The following is a 17835-nucleotide window of genomic DNA, read 5'->3' as shown; positions in this document are numbered from 1 at the left end:
TGATGATCTTCTACAAGAATCATTGTTTCTCTTCTCTAATCTCTTCTCCAAGGTATGTAATCTCTCACTCTCTCTCTAATCTACTTCTACCTCATCTTGTTCTTGCTACTGAGTTCGTGGAGAAGGTGCTGCAACCTTGCAACCACCTCTTCTACAAGCTCTCTTGGGTTGATTAAACCTCTCTTCATTCTTTCCATGCTATGATTCTCATACATGATGTTCTTGCTTTCTTATTTTGATTTTCCTCTTCTTTACAACATGAATTCATCTCTTAATCTGATTTTCTCTTTCAATTAGGTCTGATTATATGTTAGTAATTGTCTATATTCTGCTGCTCATCATTCTATTGATTAAATTCCTAAGTTCTCTTGCAATTGTAATTGATTTCATTGAAGAACATGATTCTTGCAAGTTTGAACCTAGGACCTCAAATTGGGGGTTTTCAATTCGACCATTGGATCATGTTAATTCTTGCTACGTAGTCTCCTGCTACTATTCTTAAGCATCCTTCCAAGTTTCGTATCGATCCGAGACCCGGAAGACCAATTTTGAGCCAAAACCCAAAGAAATAGCCAATGCCATGATTAACAACTCTTGAACTTGATATGCCAATTTGGGGATTTCTAATTTGACCATTGGATGATGTTAATTCTTTGATAATTAGTGTCTCTATATTGTGTTTGAACTGTTCCCCAAGTTTCGTATCGATCCGAGACCCGAAAGACCAATTTTGAGCCAAAACCCAAAAAGCCACTTGTCTGTCCGAAATTCTTTTGGTCGATGCCTATTGGTCGATACTATCGACCCAATGTATCGACCAACAAGGTTGCTGTCGAAACTTTTGCCCGATTTTTGATCCGTTCGATCTCCGATTGTTTTGATTTCTTCTCTAATCCTTCATATATGTTTGTTTAGGGTTTTAAGACTATAGTTGGACCATTCTCTTGTGACTTCGGATCATCTTCTTCACAATTTGAGGTAAGGACGGTTATTGCCATATAACATAGACTGTATGACTTTTACACTGCTGTTGGTAACTTAGTAGACTTAACCTATTAATTGATTTTAGACATCATATGACTACTGTAGTTACCTTATGACAGTAACACCATGCTTAATTACTTGATTTATCATGTTTACTTATTCTTGTCATTTATTTATATATTGTATTATGAGATGTTATGACATGTTTTCAATATGATAATGTATTGTTGATATGTAATGGATGGAAATAAGCATGTGATTGCTTAGGTATGATTTGGGATTGGGGAGTGCCCTACTGGTACTTCTGTCCTTGGACATCCGAGGGAATAGTATGGGATGTTTTCCGAAGATGCCCATCGACGCTTTCCTGGATCATTGAATGACATACATAGGACTCGTCTAGATGTATGGCTAGGATGCCCCTGTCATATCAGACCCGAATCGGAAGGGCATTGAGACCGAACGACCCGTGGTAGTAGTGTGGATTTGTGGGTGCTCAAGACCGGTAACCACTCCGTGAGAGGACATGAATTGCATTGCGGATACCCGAAAGGGGTCATTTATTGGTAGGGTTGCAAATGGCTAGACTTGGGCTCACGGGCGCTCAAGACCGGTGAAATGATCCGTGAGGGGACGTGAGAGCTTCCCGTCTACTAATTGTGGATGACCAATAGGGTTGATGAGTCCGGTGACTAATATCCGTGACTCTAGTGTGAAGGATACCGGAAAGGATCCCGAGAGGGGAGGAATGGACGTATCTGGAACTGACATGATATGACTAAGTAGATGACTTGCATTGGGCTAGGCTTTACTTTGACATGCGCCAATACTTAGACCAAATGGTGATGTGAGAGAGTGGTGACTGAAACCCCCAACCATGGATTTGTCCGAGAGGGATGCAGGACCCAACTTCCCCCCGGTGATGAGTGACTGAGACTACCTAAAGAAGTATGGTGCTATGACTTAAAGCATGTCTACCATAGAGACCAGCATACTTAGAGTTAGAATCATATTTGCATCTTATGTCTCATATCATCTGCATCATTTCATGATTGATATCATATGGCTTATGTATTATGGAATAACTTTCCTTGCTGAGTTCTTTTGAACTAAATCCTTTTTGCAACATATTTTGTTAGACTTTTCTGCAGGTACTCCTACTGTTGACTGTGACTGTCAACACTTTGAGGACTAAGTTGGTGACTCATACCACTTTGGCTACGGTGACTACATCGGTGAAGGCTATCAGTTCAAGACTCATATTTGTCAGGAGTAGATCCGGCCTGGCTTAGTTTCTTATGATTATGTTATTGAGGAGACATTGTATAAGTTAGAAGAAACTGTAACTTAGTTGCTTACCTTTTTATTTTCCTTCTTTGGAGATTTGGTTGTAACCTTTACCTTATTTCGATCTACCTTCCGCACAGTTGTCTTTTGATTTGGTACTTGTTATTCCGCACTCTGATGTTCGTTGTGATCCTTCTGTGATCATTTCTTAACTTTTATTATTAGATTACTTGAATACTATAAATTGTTCTTGCTTTTGATTATATTATTGTGATAAGTGGATATGATCGTTCCTAAACTGGATCTGTTGGGTTGTGGATCACTCCCGAGTAACCCAGATAGGGTACCCCCTGGGTGGATTTAGGGCGGGATGTGACAGCAACTCTATTGATCGACCAAATCAATTTTCGGACAACAAGCTGGATTTTTGGATTCTTACCCAGATTTGGTCTTCCGGGTCTCGGATCAACACGAAACTTGAAGGATAGTCTAAGCACAACATAGGGGCACTAATTATCAAGAAATCATCATAATCCAATGGTCCATTTGGAAATCCCCAAATTGACATATCAAGGTTAAGAGTTGTAGATCATGGCATTGGCTACATCTTAATGCAAATTGGGGGAAAAACATGGGAGATTAGGTAGGGAATCATTTAGAAGTAACATTGAACTCATATGCAAGGTACAGATTAGGTTAATCATAAGCTTCATCTCAGTTTTGGTAAATAAAGCAAGTTGGTAAGCAATAAATCATGGAAATGTGTAGTTAATGATCATGAGGTGAATCAATCATAGTCATATCGGTGAAAACATCATTGTATGGGGTTTTGAAGGTTCATGGCAACGTGTTTGCAAGGTTGCAGCACCTTGGCCATGGTCCCAGCAGTGAAATAGAGAAAAGATGAGTGAGAAAGTGATTAGGAGAGAGAGTCATACCTTTAAAGTGGAACAAGTAGGAATGAGTGGTTGGCAATGATTGATGAAGAAGATGCTTCACCACTACCAAGGAGGAGTTCTTGAGAGGCTCTCCCACGTTCCCAGATGTTAAAAATGCGAGAATAGGGCTCCAGTCTCGAAGAATAAATAAATAGAAAAGAATATTCCAAGAATCTTTAAATCTGGGTTCAGCAAATTTGTTGGTCGATACATTTGGTCGATAGTATCGACCAAAACATGTTTCTGCAGAATTTTACAGAATAGTTCAGCAACTTTAGGTGCGGACTTGGAGGGCTATACAAGGTCAAATTGCATGGGGTTTTCTCCTACAGTTCACTCAAGAGGTCTAGTTTTAGGGAGTACCTTCGGATTATGCACAGGAGTCCGTTTGATATTTCAACTGTCTCACTCTTCATCAGTGCGCAGATTCTAACTTAACACTGCTAATGTGCTCAAGGAAGGAGCAGCATCATCAATGTCCATAAACTGGAGTTCCGACATTACGTCATCAACCAGTAGGGCCCATAAGTCCCTCCTACCACCACTTCGGGTCTTCGGACCTACAAACACAACAATGACCGGGTCGGATCAAGGTTAGGTAAAAGCTGGATTTTACATTCTCCCTCCCTTAAAAGAATTTCGTTCTCGAAATTGAAAGCGTACCCGTGCTTCCAAAAATATGAGGAAACCTCTTCATTTCTTCTTCCTTTTCCCATGAAGCTTCTTCCGGGGTATGGTTCTTCCACCGAATATTCACCAAAGGGATGGTGCGATTCCGCAGCTGCTTGTCCTTTTTATCTAGGATTTCGGCTGGTCCTTCATCGTAAGAAAGATCGGAGCTAAGTCCTTCGGGTGCTTGCTGTAGTATGTGTTCCGGGTTCTCTATGTACTTCCGAAGCATCGAAACATGGAACACATTGTGAACTCCAGCAAGAGATGGAAGCAAGGCCAAGCGATAAGCAACAGATCCAACCCTTTCCAAGATTTCAAAAGGTCCGATGAAGCGGGGGCTAAGCTTTCCTCTCACATTGAATCTGATCACTCCTTTCATAGGTGATACTTTAAGGAAAACTTTCTCTCCGATTGGAAACTCCAGATCGGTCCTTCTCTTGTCGGCATAGGATTTCTATCTTGACTGGGCAGACTTAATCCTTTCTCTAATCATTTCAACCATAGCACTTGTAGCTTCAATCATTTCCGGGCCTAAGACTTTTCTTTCACCTGTCTCAGTCCAATACAAAGGTGTTCTACAAGTGTTACCGTACAAAGCTTTAAAAGGAGCCATGCCTATTGCTGATTGATAACTAATGTTATAGGCAAACTCAACTAAAGCTAAGTGTTCATCCCAATTTCCACCCATATCCACCACACAAGATCTAAGCATATCTTCTAAAATTTGAATTGTCCGCTCAGATTGTCCATCAGACTGTGGATGATGAGCTGTACTCAGATTCAATTGGGTTCCCAAGGCTTTCTGCAATCCATTCCAAAACCTTGAGGTGAACCTAGGATCACGATCAGAGACGATACTCACCGGCACTCCGTGCAGACGAACCACGTTGTCCACATAAAGTCTAGCCAGCTTGTCCAAAGTGTAAGTGATCTTCATAGGAATGAAATGGGCTGATTTAGTCAACCTATCAACAATCACCCACACAGTGTCATTTCCTTTACTTGTCCGCGGCAAGCTAGTCACGAAGTCCATGGAGATATCTTCCCACTTCCAACTAGGAACAGGAAGGGGCTGAAGCAATCCGGACGAAGGTTGACAAACGGCTTTAACACGCTGACAAGTCTTGCACTTGGCAACAAAGTCTTCAACATCCGCTTTCAAACTATTCCACCAAAAATGTTCCCTTAAGTCTTTATACATTTTGGTACTTCCAGGGTGTATTGTAAAGATCGATTGGTGTGCTTCTTTCAATATTTCCTTCTTGATTTCATCAACAGCAGGCACACAAAGTCTACCTCTAAACAATAAAGTACCATCTAAAGATGTACTAAAAGCAGGGTCCGTTTCTGAATTTGTGGCAACCTTCTCAATCTTCTCTTTCAATTCAAGGTCAGAACTTTGCAAAGCAACGATCCGGTCTCTAAGGGTGGATCTTGTCGTCATGGCATAAAGAATACAATCCGAACCCTCAGGAACCACTTCTAAGCCAAACCTTTCCATTGACAACAACAAAGGTCGACTCAAACCACACAAGTTCAAATCCTTCCTCTGACCTTTCCTACTAAGAGCATCCGCAACCACATTTGCTTTGCCTAGGTGATATTGGATATCGCAATCATAGTCAGAAACCAACTCCAACCATCTTCTTTGTCTCATATTTAGCTCTTTTTGGGTGACGAAGTATTTCAAACTCTTATGATCTGTGAAGATAGTGATCTCTCACCGTATAGGTAATGTCTCCAAATCTTTAAAGCAAAGACAACTGCGGCAAGCTCTAAGTCGTGAGTGGGATAATTCCGCTCATAGGCTTTCAATTGCCGAGAGGCATAAGCCACAACTTTGCCGTGTTGCATCAACACGCAACCCAATCCGATCATGGAAGCATCGGTGTAGACTGTCAACCCACCGGAACTATCAGGTATAGTTAAAACCGGGGCACTTGTCAATCTAACCTTCAGCTCTTCAAAATTCTTCTCGCAAGTTTCAGTCCAAATGAACTTCTCTTCCTTTCTAGTTAGCTTAGTCATAGGGGCAGCCAACCTAGAAAAATTCTCGATAAATCTCCGATAGTATCCTGCCAATCCAAGGTAACTTCTTATGTCAGTCACGGTCTTCTGTCTTTTCCAATCGGTAACCGTTTGCACTTTCTCCGGGTCAACACAAATACCTTCGGCTGAAACAACATGGCCAAGAAACACTACCTTTTAGAGCCAAAAGTCACACTTGCTAAACTTAGCATAGAGTTTCTTTTCTCTCAACCTTTGCAAAGTGAAGTTCGGATGTTCCGCATGCTCTTCCTCATTCTTCGAGTAAATCAAGATGTCATCAATGAACACGATCACAAACTTATCGAGCACATCATGAAATACCCGGTTCATGAGGTCCATGAACACGGCAGGGGCATTTCTAAAACCAAAAGGCATAACTTTGAATTCATAGTGTCCATACCTTGTTCGAAACGTCGTCTTAAAGATATCACTTGACTTCACTTTCAACTGGTGATACCCCGATCTCAAGTCAATCTTCGAGAACACAGACGCGCCCTTCAACTGGTCAAACAGGTCATCAATCCGAGGCAACGGGTATCTATTCTTGATCGTTAACTTGTTCAACTCTCGGTAGTCAATGCATAGGCGCATACTACCGTCTTTCTTCTTAACGAACAAGACCGGAGCTCCCTAGGGTGACACACTTGGCTGCACAAAACCTCTATCCAGGAGTTTATTCAGCTGAGTTTGCAACTCCTCTAGCTCGGTAGGCGCCATCCTGTAAGGAGCCTTAGACACCGGAGACGCTCCAGGAGTTAAGTCTATAGAGAACTCAACCTCTCTATCAGGGGGTAGTCCTGATAGATCGTTTGGAAACACATCAGCAAAGTTACAAACAACACTGACATCTTCAAGTCTTTTCTTTTCCTTGACCATGCTTCCAGATGAAGCATCTTCCACCAGGGAGTGGGACTTGCATTAAAGCGGTCAAAGTCTTCTTGCTCACTCTTCCCTTCTTCCCTTGGAACTCAAAACTAAATTCCCCTCCAATCGGAATTGGATCTTCTTTGAGGAGCACAAGATCACAGCGTTGTAGGATGTCAACCAATCAATTCCCAAGATCACGTCGAAATCTCTCATATCGAACAACACCAACCTTGCCTTCAAGTTCAAACCACAAATACAAACAGGACACTCTTCTAACACTTTATCTAGTTTAACAGCAGACCCAACAGGGGTACAAATTGACAAATAACTAGACAAACATCTGGGTGTTAGGTTAGTCTTCACAGCAAAAGTAGATGAAATGAATGAATGAGATGCACCCGTATCAAACAATACAAATGTTGGTAAAGAAGCGACTAACAATGTATCTGTAACAACATCATGACAAGCTTCTTGGTCAGTAGCAGATATACTGAAAACTCGCCCGGCAGGAGGAGCAGGGACATTCTTCTGAACAAGAGCACCAGGCTGAACAGACTTCTTAGGGCAGAGGCGGGCAAAATGGCCGGGCTGTTTGCAAAAGAAGCAAACATTATCCTTCGGTCCAACAGAGGTGGCTGCCACTGGAGGTCTCTGAAATGGAGGCCTGGGGTGCACCGTTCCAGGTTGAGGAGGTTGAACAATTCCTGCAGGTCGGGTCCCACTAGACTGGCCATACTGGCCTACATGAACAACACTGGGACTCGGCCCAACACTCCGGGGCTGATAGGTGGGAGTGGGGTACGGTGTAGGCCTCACAAAGCGACGGTCAGTACGATCAACAAATCCAGAAGGTCTGGATTGCCAAGGTTTCTGTGCTCGCGCATTCTCCTTCTCAGTTTCCTCAATTTTCTTTGCATTCTCAACGGCCTGAGCATAGTCTCCAAGAGGTAAGGCAGTGAGGTGGACTTTGATCGAAGGTCACAGCCCTTTGAAGAATTTCTTCGCCTTGGCAACATCGGAACTCAAGGAATCAGGAGCGAAGAAATAGAGTTCTTCAAACTTCTGCTAGTATTCCAGCACAGAAAGGGTACGTTGCACCAATGCCATAAATTCTGCCTCCTTGGCATCTTTCACTGACTCAGGGAAATAGTTTCTACAGAATGCTTCCTTAAACAACTCCCAAGTAACCACACCAGCATGAAGGTTCTCAAGAATAGGCCTGGTGGAGGTCCACCATGCATCAGCTTCATGTTGAAACTTCTGTTCTACAAACAACACCTTCTGATTATCTGAACACTGCAGGTGTCTAAATGCCTTCTCCAGTTCTCTCAACCATCTATTAGGAAAGAGGGTGTCCTTGGTCATTCTGGTAAAAGATGGTACTTGAAGTTTAAGAAAACTTTCCATCAGCTTGGTATGCGGGATCTCAGTGGACCTCGCCACATACGGAGCTGCACGGCCAGGGTTTCTTGAACCACTTGCTCGGTTCTCTTCTCGCATAGCCAAAAATCCGGTCATCATTTGATTGAACTGTGCCGCCTGTTGCTACATCATGTTGCTCATAATGCTAGCAATGTCTTTGAAGCTTCCGATTTCAAGAGCATCGGAGACTCCATTAGGGGTGGGGTGCTCTCCTTGTCTTTGCTGGTCTGGGGTCCCAGCAGGCACATCTTCAACTCTGGAATTATCAGAACCAATCAAACGATTCCTTAGAAGCACCATTCTGCAAACATCGGAAATTACAACATCGAAAATCAAACTTGTTAAGATCATTTGATCAATAGCAAGGAATGCCCAAAACATGCTTAAATTCATCAACATAGCAAGATTATAGTCCAACATTGGTAAGAAACAAATCACAAATCAGATTTCCACAAAAAGCCCAAAAGCATAAATTTTTCCCTATTGGTCGATGGCATCGACCAATAGTATCGACCAAAAATATCCCTGCGAAAAATAGAATATATGGCCCACTCGTTTCATTTCAAAACATTTCAATCTCAATCTTGGCTCTGGGGAAAACTTCTTCTTAAGGTCTCTAAGGGTTTTAGGGGTGATTTGAAACTTCCAACACTCTGCAAGCTTGCATTGATCAACAACACAAGTAAGTCTCATTCTCTTCTTCTCTTTTCTTGCGTTTTCATTTACCAAGATATAGTTTTCCTTCAAAACTGCAAAATGGTTGGTGCTAATGGTTAGAGTCATGTCTAGGGACGTTTAGAAACATGCTCCCACCATTCTACAACCAAAACTAAGCATGAAACACAAGATTTCACATTCTTAGGTTCCAAAAATCACTATTCATCTCAATATTTCCAACTTTGCAAACACTTGTCTCATTTTTAAACCAAATTGAATTTTGACATGAAACCAAGTCTCACATGACTAATTTACCATGGGGAAGGTGTTCCCACATTCGGTTTGCCGAAATTCCAACTTTTGAAAAAATCTCAAACATAGCCCAAAGAGGGATTTCCTTCACATATCTTGCTGAATTTTCACTTCCACAAGGCCAAAATGTTAGATTTTCACCAAACGAAACATCCCAGCATGTTTATCCAAGTTTTATGCACATGCTAGTACGTTCGAATCGCATTTTCGCAAAAATTTTAATTTTCTCAAAAAATTACGAAAATGCCCTTCATCTAACAAATGTACAAGGGAACTAATCAAAATGAAATTTCTTCCTTGTCTCCACAAGTTCATCATGCCCAGAGGAGGACGGAGGGCTGACAGAGGTATAGGGCATGCTCAACGACAGGAGCTTACCGAGGAGGACCTCTTTATTTCACCTCAGGCAGGGTTCCTATTTGAGTGCTACTTCTATGACATACCGATCGAGTACGGGCGGTTGGTAGTCTTAGATGAGCTAGAGACCTTTCGCATACGGGAGAGGTTAGAGGCGATGGGATGGCTACCTTTGTACACCACACCATATCCAGTCTATCCAGAGCTTGTCAGGTACTTCTATAGTAACCTGACCTACCGATTCGAGGATGACCCGCAAGAGGGTTCTCGGATTGTCATCAGCTCTGTGGTCAGAGGCATTGAGATCATATTCACCACCAGCGAGTTGGCTACGATCTTGGGAGTGCCGTCCGTACCAGACTTTCGTTGGTGGATTCCTCCTCGCATTGACATCATGGAGGCTTTTCTTCCACACGAGACACACGAAGTATGCATGACTCTGTGGGACGATGAGAACTGCTACATGCCCAGGAGTGGCACTTCTATGCTACCATCTGCTCGAGTTATCGCTCGCTTAGTCGGGCAAAACATTGTTCCTAAGGCAGGGCATCACAGTAGGGTGACAATCATGGAGGCATTAGCCATCTATTGCATTTACACTGGCGTGCAGATAGACTTGGCTCACATCATGCAGCATATCAGGATAGACCGAGTTGACCTTCCCGGGGTCAGGAACTTAGCTTTTGGTCGGGTCTTGACACGCATCTTCCAGTACTTCCGGGTGGATCTAGAGGACACACTGATGATTCCTGATACAGAGATAGGTGAGGACCTCTGTGCATGGTCGATCAGGAAGATGGGGCTTGGTAATGCAGTTAGATCAGATGATGAGGCCGACATTGATGGGGATGCCGAGGATGACGATGTAGATGAGCATGGAGACGATGATGATCATGGTGATCCTCCAGCTCAGGATGATGATCAAGGGCATGAGGAGATTCTTGCTCCATGATTTTTTGAGGATGAAGGTCCATCTCACTAGACTTCTGAGGCTCCAGGTGTGGCTTCTCATCAGTCTTCGATTTATTCCATACTCGAGAGGATTGAGGCTCGACAGATGAGGATGCAGACATACATGCACACTTTAGGTGAGAGGTTTACACGACTCGAGGATGAGTTCAGATCGAGGAGGGATCAGACAGATCGTCGGAGTAGATCACCTAGATAGATAGCATTAGGAATTTCCTTTTATGTTCTCCCAAATGTAATTTCTTTCAGACTTGTAAAAAATTTTTTATGTGATTAATGAGATCAAGTTGTTTCACTTATACTATTGTGTCTTATTCCACAATCAGTTAGGTTTCATTTATTCAGTCACTTATCTCGGTTATCTATTATTCAGCTCTAAGATTAGTTGAGTTACCCTTTTGATCGGTAACTCGGAATGCTCCATCATCGCTTCCATGGTTAGGGTCTTATTGAACCTGGGGCTCTGACACCACTCTGTCACCCTGTTGTTTGTAGGTCCAGCAACCCGAAGTAAGGCAAGAAGTCAGCTTTGGGCCATTCCAGTAGAAGACTTGATGGCTGGAGTGAAATCCTTGAGTGTTGATGTTAGTGTTCCATTTATGGAAATTGTACCCTGATGAAGATCGGATTAGTTGATGGACTTGGAGTGCTCTCTGTATTGGTTCAAAGGCATTTCTCTCTACTAAGTATGTCACTTTAGCTGTGTGCAAAACCCCTTGATGTTTGGACTTGATCTGAGCCTTCAATTCCCTGTTTTGAAGTTGTTGTTTTGATTGGTCGATTGGACCAGTCGACCAATCACTCGACCAATTGATTCTGTTTTTGAAAATTAGGTCGTGGCTACTCTATTTAAGTTTAATCTCGGGAATACTCCGCCTCATCTGCCTCCTAAGCCTCTGGAACGAGTTAGAACCCCTTTCTAATCAATTCCCTTGCATCTTTGGTTGATATCTCGCAAGAACTCAAGTGATCTTCATCCTCCTGCATCAAAGGTATGTTTATGATCTCTTTTCTTTTCTATCTCTGATTTTCTTTTCTTTAATCTGTTCTTGATTGAGATCAGGAAGATGATGCTGCATTCTTGCAACCATCTATTCCATGATCTCATTCGATTCCTTGAGATCTATGATCATCGTCATGATCTCAACCTTAACCAGTTAGATTCTTGAAACCCTAGCCAATTATTTCTTGAAACCCTAACCCTTGTATGATCATTCTGGAAACCTTTCGGTAACCTCCCATGTGAGGGAAACCTCATGGGTAATATTTAGGTTGATCTAAATTTAATATTCTTTAGTTTTTCTTGTTGTTATTGGCAAATCATTAATTCCCTCCCTCCTGTGATCTCAACCTTTTTCATGGGAGCCAAAAAGGGTGAAACCCTAATTCTTGGTTATATGTTAATTGACCCTGTTAATAGCCAATCAATGTGTTTTCCTTAGTATCCTATCATCCTCTAATTATTTACCCTTGATCATACTATGTTTTCTTCATGATCCATGATTTGACCTAATTTGGTTAACCTTTTTGTTCCTAGGTTGTAACTTGGAAACTTGATTTGGTTGGTAGTTTGATGTCCTCTATATACTAGGATACTACCATTATAATTTCCCTCTTATTTTGTACCCTTTTGAACCACCAAATTCGGTTTCTTAATCTAAAAATTCTGATTCTTCAAGGCTATTGTCTCTGTTGGTCGACTCATTGGTCGACTGAGGCAGTAGACCAATGAGTACAGCAACCTCATTCTTGGTCTGTTTTGATTGATTTGTGATCTTTCCTTCTGTGTATCTTTCCTAACATGTTGTATACACTTGTTTAGGACTTTCTTCTTAGGTTTAGTCAAGGTCTTGCTTGATTTCCCTAAGTTCCTTTACAAGTTAGAAGGTAAGGACTGTTATCTCCTTAACTACATAGATCACATACTCTCTGGTTTCTATCTTTATGAAACTATGAGTTTAATTTCTGTTTGTATACTTTTACTTTTGATTTACTACTATGAGAACAGTAGCACTTGTTTAGGTAATCTTTTTCATTATTCATACTTATATGAATTGGTTATTATCATGTTGTTAATGATTAGATCATGACTTTATATTCTCTTTTGTATATGATGAACTGTTGACTGTGTATGTCATGTCTGATCTGATATTGTGCCTGATTAGGTATGATTTGGGATTGAGAGGTGTCCTTTTGACACTTCTGTCCTTGGACATTATCAGAAATAGTATGGGATGTTTCCGGGGTTGTCCATCGACGCTTTCCCGAATTATTGATTGTCATACCTAGGGCTGTCTAGCAGTGTTTGGCTAGGATGTCCCCGTTATATCAGACCCAAATCGGAAGGGTATTGAGACCGAATGACCCGTGGCAACAATGGGGATTCACGGGCGCTCAAGACCGGTAACCAACCCGTGAGAGGACGGGAATCACATTGTGGGGGCCATGTATTGGAGGGTTGCATATGGTTAGACTTGGGCTCATGGGTGCTTAAGACCAGTGAGTTATATCCGTGAGAGAACATGAGAGCTTCCCATTTATCATATGTGGATAACCAATAGGGTTGATGAGTCTGTATTTGAGTGAGTCGAATACGCTGACTCTAGTGGAAAGGATACCGGAAAGGATCCTGAGAGGGGAGGAATGGAAGTATCGGGACCTGAGTTGATGTAACTGAGTAGATGACTTGCATTGGGCTAGGCTGTTACCCTGACATGCGCCAGGATTTATACCAAATGGTGATGTGAGAGAGAGTTGACTTAACCCCCAACCATGGAATGTCCGAGAGGGATGCCGGACCCACTACCAAACGGAGCCGTATGCGTGACCTACCCATAGAAGTATGGTGCTATGACATAAAGCATGTCTGCCAATAAAGACCAGCATACATAGAGTTTAGATCCATACATACATTATCTTTTTCATACTACATTGCATCTTGTTATGTTTCGCCACATGTTATTTATGTTGTTATGGATTAACTACCTTACTGAGTTTATTTGAAACTCATTCCTTTTTGTACACTGTTTTGTTAGACTATCCTACAGGTACTGACTACTATGAAGAATCATACACTGAAGCGCAAGCCAATGAAGCGTACTACGCGCAAGGTGTTGGCGACAATCAAGATTACTCTGATGATCCCTCAGTTGATCAAGTTGCGTACCATGATTAAAGGCAACGTGGAATTGGAACGTCTCAAATGGATTGATGAAGTCCACTATTTTGAAGATGTCATCTATAGGATAGAAAACTCTTATGTTTAGTTATCTTTCTTAGTTCCTTTGATTTAGTTGTTATTTCGTTTAGACTTACATACTGCGTTCCGTTGTATTTTGTGGAGTGAGTTTCCGCCTCTCTCTACTTCTTTGGATATCTTCAGATATCTGGTATCATTTTTCACACTCTGATTATATTGTTTATTCACTTCTTGTTTTGAACCTTATTTATAATATTAAACCTTGATAATTTCTTGTTTATGATTATGTTATTGTATATGTGGGAGGATGATTTCCTCAATACTTGATCTTCGGGGCTATGGATCACACTCTAGGGTATGCCAGTTAGGGTACCGGCTGGGAGGATGTGACAGGTCTCCACTGGTGCAATAGTTTCTACTACAAAATCAGCTAACGCCTGAGCTTTGATTGCCGTTCTGGGCTTAAAGCTCACTTGGAACTCACTGAGTTCGACCGACCAGGCCACCATCCTTCCAGACAAATCAGGTTTATTAAGAACTTTACTAAGAGGGAAAGTCGTAAATACCTCTATTGGATGAGCCTGAAAGTATGGCCGTAGCTTCCTGGTTGCTATCATGAGAGCTAAAGCCTGCTTCTCGATCTGCGAATATCGTGTCTCCGCATCAAGTAACACGTGACTTACATAGTAAATTGGCCACTGTTTCTTATCTTTCTCACGAACAAGTACTGCACTGACCGCTGAAAGGGACGCTGCTAGATATAGCTGTAAGATTTCCCCCTTCTCTTGTCGGGACAAAAGTGGTGGTTGTCCCAGTGTTTCCTTCAATTCCTCGAAAGCCTTCTGGCACTCTTCAGTCCACTTCGCTTCCTTGCTGCCCCTCGGATCTTTAAGTGCCTTGAAAAATGGTAGACACTTTTCTCCAGATTTTGAGATGAAACGATTTAAAGCGGCAATTCTCCCCGTTAAGCATTGTACATCTCGAACAATTTTTGGAGCTTCCATGTCAATTAGAGCCTGTATTTTGGCTGGAGTAGCCTCAATACCCCTTTGTGACACCATGAAGCCCAAAAATTTGCCTGATGAGACTCTGAAGGCACATTTCTCCGGATTCAGCTTCATTTGGTATTTTCGTAACACTGAAAATATCTCAGTTAAATCTGCAATGTGATTTGCTCTTGTAAAGCTCTTTACTAGCATGTCGTCAACATAAGCTTCAACATTTTTCCCGATTAAGTCCTTGAAAATCTTGTTGACAGCCCCTCGATATGTAGCTCCTGCATTTTTCAAGCCAAATGGCATGACTTTGTAATAAAAGCTTTCACGATTAGTCATGAAAGCCGTAAACCTTTCATCATCCTTATTCATAAGGATCTGATTATACCCTGAGTAGGCATCCATGAAACTCAAAGTTTCATATCCTGCAGTCGCATCTATCTAGAGATCAATCCAGGGCAACAGATAGCAATCTTTAGGGCAAGCCTTGTTGAGGTCTGTGTAGTCTGCACACATCCTCCACTTCCCATTCTCCTTCTTGACCATTACCTCGTTGGCTAACCAAGTTGGGCATTCAATTGGTTCTATGAAACCAAAATTCTTCAATGTTTTGACTTCACCCCGAAAGGCCTCATATTTTTCAATGGAGAAATTTCTCCTTTTCTAGATTACTGGTTTCACCTTTGGAACTATCCAGAGTTTATGCTCTGCGATAGCCCGATCAATTCCTGGCATGTCTTCGGCAGACCATGCGAATACATCACTATTTTGTTGAAGAAAAAACTTCAACTATTTTGTCTAGAGATTTCAAAAATCTAGAGATTTCAAATCTATGGAGTCATGGTTCATAAAATTAACTGTTTAGTTAGCCTGAATCTTTGAAATGAAATATTTAAATTCATCATAAAAAAACATTTATGGAGTCATGGTTTAAATATTTAATGCTTTTATAGTAGGGATGAAACCTCTGGATTTCACCTCATACGCATAAATCTAAGGATTCACACAACCAAACAGGTATAAATATCCCATTTGTGAATCCAGAGATTTGAAATCTCTAGATTCATGTAACCCAACAGACCCTAAATGAATGGACAAGAAATGGGAAGATGCTTTCTTAACTCCTTTAGCATATATGTACATAATGATTGAATGTTTTTGTTTCTCTTCGCAACTTGCTCAAATTTATCTACCATATTCTTGATTTTCGATGCAACTTAGCTCTCAAGTCAATTTTATTATCCTATTGCATACATACTCATAGTGCAAGCCTTGAGGTAGAGATACGATCACAAACTTTCTTGTGGTTCTAGAAGTGGAAAAAAATCATTAGGTGAAAATTATTGCCATATGCACTACTATACACACAAGCCAGATCTACGCTTTTTCATGTACCAGTCTCTTTCGGTTGCTGCGTTGCTTACTTGTTGGAGAAATTCCTTAGGAGAAGACTTGGGATGAAGGATAAAAAAGAAAAAGAAAAACGAATAGAGGTCCAAAGGTTGGTTCTCCAGTTCTGTTGTTGAAGGTAATTAATGCTTGCAACATTACTCCTAATACATGATTCCAACATGGCCCTCTATCTCCTTACCCTTACACAAGTCCTAACCCTATTAGTCATCATTGCGTATGTTTTTATAAAATTAGAATCCAGGATGATGATGAGGATGATGCGGATGAGGATGAAGATGTAACTGTCAAATTGTGTAAGAGAAAATAGAGAATAAATACAAGGGAGAGGTAGAAATTTTCCAATAAAAAAATGTAATTAAAATTGGAAATTTAATGTAAACCTACTAATTGTGTAAATGTAACTGTTATTCTATTGATGTAGGTAATTTTTTCTTCTTTTAGTTTGTCGCTTGGATCAAGTCCAATAACATGTATCATCATTTGTTTTCTAGTAAGAAAGCTGAAAACTAAAGTAGGTACTACATGGTGGATGAGAATTCCTTACTCCTAAAAAGATATTAACTTCCTTACATTAAAATAATCTCTCTTGAGTACTTTGTTAGTGAATGCCAAAATAAAGTAAAACTAATTGTGATTTTCACAACTAAATATAAGATTATATTGGTTTCTACCATCACTTAGTTCTCTATATATAAATTCAATTTCTTTGCCTCAACAAATTCATTTCCTTCTACGAGACAATTACTATCTAGACATGCCTGCATTAGCAATGAAGTTCTTGGTGTTGTTCATCCTTCTATCACCGGCCATCATAGGTGTTGCTGTTAATGGAGCTAGAGTAGGTTCCAAGGAGTTTCAATTCCTCCAACTGGGTCATCTGATGTGGGCACTCCACCACCAGTTCGTGTGAGTATTCTTCCTAAAGGACCAGTCCCTCCATCTGGGCCATCTGGCTCATCAAGTTCAGACACTCCACCACCAGTTCGTGTGCGTATGCTTCCTAAAGGACCAGTCCCTCCATCTGGGCCATCTGGCTCATCAAGTCCAAGCACTCCACCACCAGTTCATGTGCGTATTCTTCCTAAAGGACCAGTCCCTCCATCTGGGCCATCTGACTCATCAAGTCCAAGCACTCCACCACCAGTTCATGTGCGTATTCTTCCTAAAGGACCAGTCCCTCCATCTGGGCCATCTGACTCATCAAGTCCAAGCACTCCGCCACCAGTTCGTGTGCGTATTCTTCCTAAAGGACCAGTCCCTCCATCTGGGCCATCTGGCTCATCAAGTCCAGGCACTCCACCACCAGTTCGTGTGTATTCTTCCTAAAGGATCAGTCCCTCCATCTGGGCCATCTAGCTCATCAAGTCCAAGCACTCCACCACCAATTCATGTGCATATTCTTCCTAAAGGACCAGTCCATTCATCTGGGCCATCTGGCTCATCAAGTCTAGGCACTCCACCACTAGTTCATGTGCGAATTCTTCCTAAAGGACCAGTCCCTCCATCTGGGCCATCTGGCTCATATGCTTCACCACTTGCTATGATTAAGGTAGTTCAGTGTTCTTCTTTGGTTGTTCTTGATCCTTCCATTGCATTGTTTATCTGGATTGAAAACGAATGATCAAAAGCACCTGCTGGGGGCGCCGACCAGCAAACTCAAGAGGATAGCCATACTACAAATGGGGTTCCTAATGTCCCCGAGATCGAAAGTTTC

At 41.6% G+C, this 17835-nt stretch overlaps 1 pseudogene; it reads right to left on the bottom strand.

The window, feature by feature from the left end:
- Nucleotides 1-9932, bottom strand: part of LOC149029078 (uncharacterized) — a 43417-nt pseudogene extending 33485 nt beyond the window's left edge.
- Between the last annotated feature and the right edge of the window lie 7903 nt (nt 9933-17835).

This window comes from Hakea prostrata, chromosome 1, assembly GCF_041222555.1.
Source record: "Hakea prostrata isolate BN-2017 chromosome 1, UWA_Hpros_2, whole genome shotgun sequence".
Lineage (NCBI taxonomy): Eukaryota > Viridiplantae > Streptophyta > Magnoliopsida > Proteales > Proteaceae > Hakea > Hakea prostrata.
The sequence above is the reverse complement of the archived record's forward strand: the minus strand, read 5'-3'. Positions and strand labels throughout refer to the sequence as shown.